This window comes from Synchiropus splendidus, chromosome 16, assembly GCF_027744825.2.
Source record: "Synchiropus splendidus isolate RoL2022-P1 chromosome 16, RoL_Sspl_1.0, whole genome shotgun sequence".
Taxonomy (NCBI): domain Eukaryota; kingdom Metazoa; phylum Chordata; class Actinopteri; order Syngnathiformes; family Callionymidae; genus Synchiropus; species Synchiropus splendidus.
Window position 1 is genome coordinate 18,146,630 of NC_071349.1, and position 12,760 is coordinate 18,159,389.

General features: G+C 42.4%; 1 long non-coding RNA gene across 1 annotated transcript; it reads left to right on the plus strand.

Moving 5' to 3' along the window:
• The first annotated feature begins 1,051 nt into the window (after nucleotides 1-1,051).
• On the plus strand, nucleotides 1,052-11,829 carry LOC128747588 (uncharacterized). The gene is made up of 3 exons (XR_008412690.1): nucleotides 1,052-1,376; nucleotides 9,498-11,479; nucleotides 11,561-11,829. It is a non-coding gene; the product is annotated as an uncharacterized LOC128747588 (long non-coding RNA).
• Nucleotides 11,830-12,760: the final 931 nt, after the last annotated feature.

Consider the following 12,760-nt stretch of genomic DNA (forward strand, 5'->3'; position numbering starts at 1 on the left):
AGGAAACTGAAGAAATGTCATAAAGTACTAACAGCGGCAGCATTTAAATTACATTACATTAGTTTACGCTGCATACAATCTTAATGAATAGATTTAAAGAAGCATATTTATACAATGCAAACGAAAATCATAGGTTTAAAACTATATTTACAGGTGTTTTGTAAATCATTGATTTACCAAAGACTTTTTCCATTATTGTCAGATGCCACTTTATGCATGCAGTATAAGCAAGACGTTTGGCCTGAAGATGAGTAAAAATGATTTTTCAATTGTTACAATCAGGCAAATATATCAAGAACAACAAGATGACTTCCCTGAGGTGTTGCTGCAGTAATGGGATTTATTTACTATATTGAAAACTCAAGGTCCAAAATACAAAAAAATACTTATTTACATGTAACACAGCTAGCGACGTCTAATATTACAGTGTGTTATTAATATTTATAAGTGCAGTAAGTCTATCTAAATTGTGAAATGTGTTATGCAGCTAAAATCGATTATTTTACTCATACATAATATTTAACTTAGCATTAGATAAATCAAGATGCAGATTCTAATGTGAAGTGTAGCTCAGTGTTTTCCGTGTGGAAGCACTGTCCTGCTTCTTCAAACAACCAGGGAAGCAGAGGAGGTGGCTGCGTGGGCGTCGAGCAGAGAAACGCCGGGCACCTTCCTGACACCGACACAATACCGCTGGTGTTTCTCAGCTCCGATTATTAATTGGGACACAGTCCTCGCACCCCAGCGTCCTCCCAATTCACAATATTATTCCTGCCGGTCTCAGCGAGGCACTAATGGGATGACTCCAAATGTCTCATCAGCGATTCAGAGTCTCCTGCAGACGGTCTGTGCTTATTACTCAGCCTGGCTGACGTCTCGCTGGCTATTAGCTGCTGTCAACTGTTGGTTGTGGTGACTCCGTGCTCATGGTGCTGCTTGACTGCATCAATATAGAATCACATAGATGCTCTTTAAAGTCTCAAAGTGCAATAAACCTTTATTATTATATGACTTTGTTTAAATCTTCACTTGAAAGTGAGCCAGACTCGAACCTTCATGCAGTGATGCTGCTGCTGTTGCTGCTTAAGAGGTTAAGAAACCACTGAATATGAATGAACTCTCAAGTCCGACACAGCTGAAGCACCTTCAATGTCGTCTGCTTGTTGAGCCGCCAGCCTCTGAGAACGAGCAACAAAAGTTTCGGCGGGCTTTTATTCTCAAAGGCCGCTTTACAGACACCTTCACTTGAAAGCACTGCCTAATGAGGAGCTGACTCTGTTCAGGAGGAGGTTGCTGAGGGATTATACATCAGCACATGGCGCATGAAAGGAAGACACATTCCGCAGACGCTCCCATCATCACGTGAAATGATCCAGGTAATATTCCAGCCCCTCTGATGTGATATTAAACCTGGGCAGAGAGGATGCGACGAGAGCGCCCCCTCTCATCAAACACAGCCAGGAGGATGGCGAAAACCAGTCCGGTGTTTAACAATGGATGTGCTGGTGAATGAATGGGACGTGAATGAACAGCTGTTGCATCTTCTTCAGTCCTTCCCCATCAGGTGTCCTCCATCATCCTCATTCATCCCTGCTCCTCACCACTATCTCTCCGCTCCACATCTGCCCTCCCTAACTTTGTCTCCAAACTTCTCCACATCTCCCTCTGATATTCTCATTTCTGATCTTGTCCTTAGTTGTCACTCCAAATGACAACCTCAGTATCTCTGCTCACGTTCAACCGCTGCTACTGAAATCTCTCGCTTAAAGAGTAAATATTGCAGATGTCACCGATGTCGTAAATATAGCTTCTTGTCGCAGGCGTTTAGACGAAGTGCAGACTGATCCGTCCTGGGGCGACAGTGTTGTGCTGACATCACTCATGGCTGTGACTCGCCGTGAAAGTTTCCCCCGACTGTCGGCGGAGGAACTGAAACATATCATGAATACAGAACCGAGCACCTCCTCCTCGTCTCCATCAAGAGAGGAATCTATTGATTGTTATCCGCTGCAGCGGTGGGCCTGGAGAGTGTGAAAAGTCCAGTTTGTTTGTATCGACCCTGCCTGACATTTTAGGATTTTGCTTGTCTAATAAGTTGAAGCAGGTTAATTAATGTTCTGACATAGGCGAGAATCAATCTCTTCAGTGGGAACATGTAGATAAGCCTCACAACTCCCCAAACCATTTGACTGTTTTTCAACTGCTGCTTCTCAGCATTCATTTATAGACACAGTTTAGACTGTGGGGCACAGCAAGGTTCTAGTTTAGGTCCCATTTTATTGTCGACCAACACACTTCCTCAAAGTCAGCAGTTGCATTTAGGAACCCTAGAACGCCAAGAACAATGTGCCAGGAGGCTTCCTACAGACCTACATGAGCCACCTGGCGTTCCTCAATATGGAGGAACAACAATTCTACTTTGAATCTGTCCTCACCCTATCTCTACACGAGCATCCAGCTAATTTGCAGAGGAAACCCATTTCTGCCACATAGCCTGTTCCTTCAGCCACTAACCGATATATTCCTACAGTGGTACAAATAAAAATCTACAGTTTCACTTTGTATTCATCTACAGATACAGCATCCTCTAAGAGCAGGGGTCCTTAACCTTTTTGATCTCGGGGCCCAACTTTTCCATAATAACTGGGACCTGGGGCCCATTCAAGGAATAGAACTGATTCAGCACAGCTCGCCCTCACTTGTGAACAAGACCCCAAGACTCTCCAACATTCCACTCTTTTCTGAATGAGGACCATGGTCTTAGATTTAGAGGATCCAACTTTGATCTCAGATGCTTCTGAATCATTAGTTTTGAATGACTTTATGATGCTTATGAAATGATCAACTGTTATTGACTTTATGATTATGATTTATGATTTATGATTTATGATATATTTATGATTTATGATTTGAAATATGATTCCACCATGTCAAGTGTGTGAGTTACCTATTATACTTGTGTGTTACACGTGTTCAGCTGTGTTTTCCTGCCTTTGTTTCTGATCGAGTGATTGTGTTATTACCAAAAATGGCTGATTGTTTTGTCATGTCATGTGTGTTGTAGTTTCAGCGGCTACCACTAACTAAAGACTCAAACCGGACCGAACCAAATTCCTGTTGTGTCCGTCCTCCGTTTATAAACCTCCATCCCTTTGATACCGAGGTTTAAGAGTTTAGGTAGCACATTATCTGCAAAAAGCTTGGCTGCGTTTTTGAGGCCAAACAAACCAGAGACCCTCTTCACTCATGATGAAGTGGACTCACATAAACACGGTGCTCTTTTAATTGCAGTGGACCTGGGTGATACGGAGACATAGGCAGAGGTTAGGGACGTCTGAAGTTGATGTGGAGGAGTTTAAATTGAATGCACTGTTGGATCAGAGCCGTGGTGATGTGGCCATGTAAGTGAGTGTGGGTGGGAAGACAGGGATCTGAATATATTGTACTTAACACTCTGCAGCCTCCTGCTGTGGCACATCATGAAATACCAAAGGGAGAAAATATTGAACAGTGAGCGGAGGTTTCTTAAGGTCAAACTCTACCAGTTCTGCTCCATTTACTCAGAGCTCCGGCGTAATTGCTTTCCACCTACCTCCCAAACTTAATGTCTGCCTTGGAACAGGCTCCTAACCTTAAGAAATATCAAGACAAAAGCTGCTACAGCTGCTCTCTTGTGTCAAAGACCAATCTAAACTCCAGTGTAATTACAGTATGCTAATGGGGGTCATCCACCAGCATTCACACCTCAGTCCTAACAAAAGTTTGGGAAGACCCCGTTAAAAAAAAGAAAAATAAAAAGAATGAATTGCAGCAGAGATCAGGCTGATTGCATCTGAATGCATCATCCCCTGGAGATCTCCATCACACCACTTGCCAATGAGCCTTGTGGGCAAGACACACCTACAGAGCCAGAGCTCGAAAATAGGAAGAGAATCTTTTGGAGTTGAAAGGGGTTCAAGTGGGGTCATGCTTTGTGATTTCCAAATGTAAAAAGGGGACATAAAAGAGAACTAAACAGCAACTCGGAACAACAGAATTTGATGTGGACTCTGTGGGGTCACCGTAATTCACTTATTTTTTGAGGAAACGTCAAGTTTCCATTCCTTAAAGTCAGTTCAAACGTTGCTATTGAGTCCACAACCCTGGATTCATATTCTGTTACTCTTAACTAAGCACACTAAAGCCAGTTAAATCACTGTTTTTCATGGAGAATTTCACAGTGAAAGGTCAAAAATGTCTCTGCCCACATGAGGGCACTTTTTTTCTTAATTTCTCTAGGGTGATTACCAGATATACTAGGCATGAAATAACATTCAGACGCTGAAGACATTGTTCTTCCATACAGTTCCACCACTTATTAGAGGTCAGGTTGGGGGGCAGACTTCCTTCTTGACAGGACCAGATCTTCTTTGGGAATTCCAAGGGCCTCCAGCCGGACAAACCGCTGTTTTGTCAACCGTCTTCCTATGGAGTGTCAAGCGTCTTATCCTATCTTCCTAACTTGGCGACACTCATTGCGCTACTCCCATCTGTTGACTTGGGCAACTTTTCCCACTTTACCAGTCACGCTTGGTCAGTCTGCTATGGACGGGTCTAAAGTTATTAGAGAGCCAACATGGCAACTCGGGCAGGCATAATTTCAGCCTTTTATCTAGTGTGAATTCATATTAAAAGCAAAACAAAACTTCCGTTTCTGGGTCCATCAAATCTTAAGAGGCACCAGCAGCTCGGTGAGTCGTGATTTTACCATCTGTTTGCGATGAATTTTCTCTCTTTGCACACGTTAATGTAAACTCTGGGCTGTCATTGGTTAATACGGCACAACACCCCAAATGTGGTCACAAATGTGCCACTTGATATGCGCTAAAGCTGCTACCCTGTGCCAAAATGTGTCACATCTGTATTTCAACAGTTTTACACACGTAAACTGACAAGTAAATCATTCGCATCCAGACACATTTCAGCTGCTCTTTCAGCTGCTATAAGGCATATAGCCTTGTATAAACGGGTCACCATGACTGAAGAACCTGATGTTGCAGCTGTCCATCCTTCACTGTTGATAATGAATGTGTATTGGTTACAAATAATGTTTATTCACTTATTTATTTTTATCGATGTATTACACTTTTTCATGAAATCTAAAGTGCCATATCATCTGCACTACCATTATTCTACTTCATGCCATTCCATGTTTGAAAGAATCAAAGGTTTCCATTTATCTGTAGATCCCGAAGCATTTCCTCATTATGACGAGGGGTTAGCTGGCAGCCGCGCCGCTAGAGAAAATGAGCTCCTTTGATGTTGCGTGGTCTGAATGGTGACGCAGATTGTTCTGGCTTCTTTTTAACCCGCGTAGAATCAAAGACATCAGCCCCTCAGGCCGAACCAATGTCATCTGATAAAAGAGAGGGTTGGTGGAATTGACAGAATCATTTCAGGTAGAGGTGGAACACACGTGTTTATATTTGGGATTTTTCTCTTTTCGTTGTTACATGGAGCCCTGGTCAAAGCTAGTCTCTTTAAAGTCCATCGAAACTTTCACCCAGAATTTCATTACAATTTTAATTGCTCAAAATGTGCTGTGAAAGGCATGTGTCCCTTGTGAAATGGCTCCATACCCCTGACATTTTGGGTCATAATGGATCCATAACCTCCGCCATTTCTCCTCTTATTGTGGAGTGTCCAGGACTGGTCGACTCATGGACCTGTTGGCGACCAATTTTATAGTCGATTACAGTCAACTAAATTGACTAGTAGTAGCCCTGATCCCAGCTACCTAAGGCGAGAGATGGGGGACAACCACTCTGACCAATTGGGACTTCCATGGAGTGCATCATCACAAATTCCACCATGAATACAATCGAGATACTTTGTCCTGACGGTTACTCCATGAAGACAGATACAGACGTGTATCAAGACGTTTACTTTGAGTTCAAGATTCTGTGCCACGTTCTAAGGTGCATCAAGTTCGCAAGTGCAAACTCTGCCGCAACATCAAACGCAGGTACTATGGGGAAGAGTTCCATGCCAAGTTCTGCGATGAGACACGATAGTAATGGCAACGGTGTAGGCTTCTTATTATGAACGTTACTTCTAATGAACATCTTCATTAGCTCACCTTCTGCTCACACTTTCTCTTTATCCGTGGTTTCCCTTGAACGTATGGACTATATTAAAAGTCTGCACACAAGCGTGATGTTTTCAGCAAAGTCTTATGAAGATCTAAAAGGGCTTCCAATAGCAGAGGAAGCATGGCAGAATGAGGAAGACAAGGATTCATGGGAGACCCTGGAGGCTGCTCCGAGGGAACTTGTGCCCCATTTCTTGCAGCCATCTAGGCTGGAGAAGAGAAAAAGACTGATGTTCCCGCGATCCTAATGGATTTTGGCGGTGTGCAACAGGCAGCCAGCCTGTTTGACGGCGGCGGCGGCGGAGGCCCATCTGTCTGCGTGTTGTCAAATGAAAACAGATGTGGACGTGTCACTCGTCTCAATCACTTCTCTCCCTGAGCAGAGCTGAAGTGAATTACAGATCTGGAGGCGTCGACGCCGACTGTGCAACCGCAGTGCTTTTAGATCAGCGCTCACTCATCCGATGGAGCTGTTTGTTCCTAAAAGCCACCTGCTAATTGCATTAGCATTTGCAAAACACATTACAGGCTCACTGCGGAGCTATTAAGTGTCACGAACGCCTTAAGGCAGAGTTGACAATAATGAGAGGTAAATTATCTGAATCCACAAGGATGGACACTTGGGTTCATTCGTGGTGAACTTAAAAAAAAAGAGATTTGGTTACACTCCAGACAGCCAGTCACGTTGTGTGTGGTGGGACCTAAGTGAGTAAACACTTGGTGCTCAGGCGAAGTGAGGGTTGGTGGTGAAGGAGTTTTGGAGGTGGAGGGGAAGATGCAATGTTTATGAGTCAAATCAGTCAAATCTGAACCTTCCAGGTCGCCGTTCCTTTTAACACAATGCTCTGCGTAATGAGGAAGATGTTTGCTTTGCTCAGACTGATAAACCTATCATCCCTTTGGATCAGTGAATTGCCCAGCTTGACCTAGGAAACTTGACCTGGCACCCAACCTCACCCCAGGGATACCCTATGTCAGACCTGAGCAAGGTGCGGCTGGGGGGCCAAATGTGGCCCTCTGACTGTATCTATGTGGCCCTCCTGAAGTCAGAGTAAAACTATAAAACTGACATTCTTGTTTCATTATGGTGTAAGTGAAACATAACTTTCTCATGTGATTATTTTTCTGAATTGTTCATCTTTATTTCAGTATTTCTTGGCCCTTAAAATACATCAGAACTGAAAGTAGATTTTGAACTGTACGAGACACATCGATAAAGCACAACAAACCAACATTTTCTGTGGATTTTAAAGGGTAATTTCATAATCTGAGATTTTAATCTGGGCTACACACCTCCATATTTATTTAAGTCATGCCTCGTGATGTCATCACTTGGTTTTTATTTTCAATGTTCTCTTCCCCTCCTTTGTTTGGGTTTGATTCCCCCTCTCAACGGTCATATCACCTGGCCCCTTAGGAGACTGAATTGCCCACCTACGTCCTTCATGTTGTTTAGGTGGCTGATTCTTAAAATAGTGGAATCTCACCATGGTTTAACCCTGAACCCGCTCATCATCTGTTTTAATACACGCTGGAAAAGTGATGGACTGACTATGGTGTTAGAAAATTCTGTGGGAGGGGAAACATGCCTCCTGATAGACTGATTTACAGTCCGCATGAGAAAGAAGTGGCTCCTGTCTCAATCGACATCGACGAGTTGGTGACCACTTGTTCAAGAGCAACGTTTGTGAGAGCTAAATATGCCCTGCTGCAAGGGCGTGGGATCCATTTTTCCTTGCGACGTTCGCTCAATCCGTTGTGAATGCACGAAGTTCCGATTTTTCAACTGGAAATGTCAGTAACAGGATGCAGCTGCACCAAACATAGCACATCCTGCCATCTCTCCTATACTGACGTGCACAGGTTTTATCATTACCATTTACCTTTTAAACCACCTGCTTTTGATGCATCACGTTCACACAGAGCTGATTTCTTCCCTGTAATGGTCTAATATTCACCTCCTGTTTTTTCCCAGAAAAGGGGACGGTGTCCCAGAACTGTCAGATTTGGCTGACTGAGTATCGGCAAAACCAAAGACAGTGACAGAAATGTGGGTATCCATCGTGTTGTCATGTCGACAAAAGTACTTAAAAAATCCTTAATAGTTCTTAGTGAGATGGTGTGAGAAGGGTCTAGCTTTGGCCCACCTGGGGGTTCCCGTAGCGCTTACCTGACCAATCATGTATAACTTTGCAAATGGGTACAGAGTCATTTCCAGTTCCTGTGTGTCTACTGGGGAAAACAAAGTGAGAGTTCACACTAGTTAATAGGCAAAATGTAACCCGGACCTAAACCTGGATGTTGAAACCAGGATTGGGGGTTTCTGGGGCAAAAACAGGTACCGTCATTTGGGGTGGTACTCGGTTGATAATGGATAGTTTGGAGAGGAGAGGCCAAGACTGTTGGAGATACCAGGGACAAGAAGAAGAGGAAGGAGGTGTCACGGCTCTGTCTAGGGACAAGAGCAGACGCCATCCAAGAGAGACTTGTAGTAGTCGACTCGGGTGCGGTGACTCCGGCACGATGCCTCTTTAACGCCTCACTCCTGAGTTGTTCCGGGGTGTAGCAGACCCATTTGATACTCTAATTACTGATGCTAAAAAGACTTCAGTTTGTCGTGGTGTTTACCGTAATAAGTTCAGAACAGATTCCGGATGGGCTCATTTTGACAGCATTTCAAAGTAGGTTTCAGCCATCAGATGGTCTTCCTTACTGTCAGAACCTCCACTTCCTTTAGAGTATGAAGATTAATGCCAACAAATATCCCACATATGCACTCGGCCATATAGGTCAGACCTGTTTGGCAGTGAGTCAAGTGAGAGTCTGGAAGGTGCGATGAGAAAAAAAAGTGAATAGATCAACAAACACTAATTCCGTACACGCTGTTGAAATATCGTAATGAGGTCTGGAGAGCTGGTTGTGAAGGCGATGAAACGGCTGCTGAGGACAACAGTCTGTTTCATGTGGAGCTGCGTGGTGTCAGGAGAATTTTTACGTTTAAAGGAAAAGCCTGTCAAAGGAATAAGAGTCTCCGTTGCCAAAAACTGTTTAAAAAATATCAAAGAAGCTGAATAGCAAAGTGGTGTTATGCAATGCTTAAGCTGTGTGCACACGGGCTGAGAGGGAGAATCCAGCCTTCCAAATCTATATCAAAAGAAGTGGGGTTTTTTTAAGTGCAGTGAGTGGAACAGGTAGAAAAGAGGAATAAAATCAATAATTTAAAACCCTGTTCTGAATTCTTAGAGATATAGTACAGCCCTGCTGGAAATTGCACCGTCGACAGACTGGTTATTTAATCTGCTGCTTTAGAGACAAGAGTGACGAGAATGGAAAGTTTGATTCGCTGTTTGTGTGGATTCTCTCTTAGAGGCAGAAGCTCAGGCATCCATGAGAGGCTCAACGTAGAACCGCCGCTACTGGACATGGGAAGAGGCCACGGGTTCTGCTGTTCTTGTTGGAATGAAACCTGGATGTTCAGCTTGGAGGCGGCCACAATGAAGGGTGAGATGGTGTCACCTGGGATGTTTCAGAAGAGCAGTGCACCTTTTGTTTTGTAGTACTACCGCACACTCAACCAAACAGCTCCATTCTACTTATTTAATTTACATTTCAATGTGTTTTTTGTTTCTTTATTGACAATATTTAAATATGAATATATTCATTTGAGGACAAGCAATTCAGTTGAATACTCGAAGTGGTTTAATTCAGTGGAAGCACAGTTTTTACTGATGTATTACTATTCAAGATATTTTTATTTAACATTGCTTAAATATGAACATAAAATAAGAAAATTCATGGAATATTTCTTGTTATACTGATAATTATTACATTAATTCTAGCTACATTTGAGGAAAAACGGAGGATTTGTTGGCGAGGAAAACCATTTTGTCTGAATCGTGAAGCCGGAGCAGAACATTTTAAGGTCACTGACCGTCAACAGCAACTTCAAAATACAAATCGCTTTGATTTGTATTAGAAAATGGATGTTTTGCAGCGCCCCCTGGGAGCCGTCTCACGACTCCAGCCAAACTCCAGTTAGACTTACTTTTTCAGTAGTAATCATAGATAACTACATGTGAACCAATTACAAAAATCTGTGAAAATGCTGTCAATATTCCCATGTCATATTTACGGTCATAATATTTCAGTTCAAATACAAGTCAACACATTAGATATACGCTGCAAAGCAATGCATTTCACATTGTTACACGTTCACTGTCCCATTTAGATGTGGATATTTATGCAAGGTTTTCCATCCATCTCCCTTTGTTCTCCAGGGTTTGCTCCCAGTGTCAGCACAAACTAGGCTGGCGTAAGAGTTCACTTTGGTTTGGCAGAGGATTGCACCTTGTTTCTTTAAATTTAGTACACAATAATATGGGAAGGCAGTGGGTAGTTTGCCTGCCAAAACGGGAAACTTGGCACCATGTGTTTAACTTTCTTCTAAATGAATTGCACAGGACCCTCTGGGCGTTTACTGTATTTCGCCATTTAAGCGCAATGATAATGACTCACCACCTGCACTTTCATTTGATCAAAAACACTGTTTGCTTAACAGAACAAAACTATGTTTGAGCTATGTATAAACATGGAAACATACCTTCATTTAGAGGTGACCTTGGAGTCACTTGAAGGATTGAACCTAATGCTCAAATTAAAAATGTCTGGGGACAAAAACAAACACATTTAATGGCTTTTTCTCGGTGGTTTGACTTGAGCTCTGCCTCAACAGCTGGACCTTCTTTATGACTTATGTCTAATTGAAGCAGAGAATCCTGCCGCTGGTTTCTTAAATCCCAGCAAATTGGTTTCCTGCAGCGTGGGCTCCATCTTAAGGTCCGTCTTAAGCTGGTGGTGCTGCCACTTGCTGCAGGAGAACGTCACGTGAGCAAAGAACCTGGACTTGAAATGACACTTCTTTTATTGTCGTATGTTTTTCTAAATGTAATTCCATGTCACCCGGCCGCCGCAGAGGAGGAACTGACGGTGACAATGAAAGAGGAAAAAACATTCATAATGAATGTAATAAGCTCATGTTCTCAAGCTCACAGCCCATTGAATTAAATATAAGACGCTTTCCGTTTCATGGAAAGTGAATGTGGCTCTTTTAATCTGGCATCATTATGGTTAAAAAATGCACTTTCAACCCCACAGGGGCCCACGAGGCGTTAATAAGGCCCGGTAATGATTGCGGCGGCATGTGTCATGTGCATTAATGCACAGATCTTTTCCTTTTTTTCCCCTGGTTCCCGGTGAGGCTGGTGTTTTTGCTGCAGTGTCCGTGTCGGCGGGGAGCAATCTCAGCGGCACGGTGGCCAGGAGCTACACAATTTAAAGTTGCTGTTGACGGTCAGTGACCTTAAAAAGTTCTGCTCCGGCTTCACGATTCAGACAAAATGGTTTTCCTCGCCAACAAATCCTCCGTTTCAGGAAGACGTAGCAGACGATCAGACGGTCGGTTGGAAGTGTGGACGACTCGAGAGTCAGAGGAGCTGAGGCTTAAATAACAGAAAATGAATGTGTAGACATACTGATCAAATACGGGACTTAAACATACTTAGTTTCACTATGTAAAAAGGTTTTTTTTGTTTTGCTTTTTTGTTTACTAATGCTTATTACCATGTAACGCATCAATATCAATGTTCATTCCTCAAAGTATTAGTCTTTCATTCATGTAGCATGAGCTATCATGAGTCACACAGCACTACATTTCAAAAGAAGGAACAAATGGACTGATATTATCTATATTTTCTATATTATCTAGATTTATTTTTACATATTATATATATATATATATATATATATATATATATATATATATATATATATATATATATATATTATTATTATTATTATTACATTGTCTCATATGTGAAGAATTAAGTAGAGAATGTCATGGTTCAAAAATATGGTCAAAATATATTTTACTACTATAACTTTTTAAGAAACAAATAATTTAATAATTCAACGGTGAATATCAGTGTTGAATGCTGTGGGGAATATCAAACCCAAAATAATGATATAAAGTCCTAAATCAAAGATGTTTTGGTCTGAGATTTTAATAAATAATAGCAGGAATAAATCAGTTGATCACGAACGAAGTTTTCTTTCACTTGTGACCGGCTGTGTACATATTCAACTTTCAAGTTTGATCATTCTCGATCAGATATTAAAACGCAATAGATTATGAGTAATTATAAATAAAATCTCTAAATAGTTAGATTCATATTAGTCCATTGAGTCCCAGCTATAAATGAAAATATATTCATGCCAAGCCTGCAGTTCTAGCCCTGAAAAAAACGGAACACACAGTTGTTTGTCTTCATGCACTTCAATAAAGCAGGAGGTGATTTCAATAGTTGGTTTTGTGTTGTGTTTTGCGTCTGCAGCAGAAATGATGGATAATTGATGGAAGGCATGTTTGCTCCGACACCTCCAGGTGCTAATGTCGGGAAACAGAGAGCGTAAACACCACAGGTCCGACCTCCATAATGACACACTTGGCTCCAGCGTGGAGCCGACCCTCACCCTGGGTAGCTTGGCTTCCTTCACACTGAGAGAGACCGCTGCCCCATAATTACGACGCAGGAGCGGATCCTTCTAGAGGCGCTTTGAAAGCATCTGGCCTGA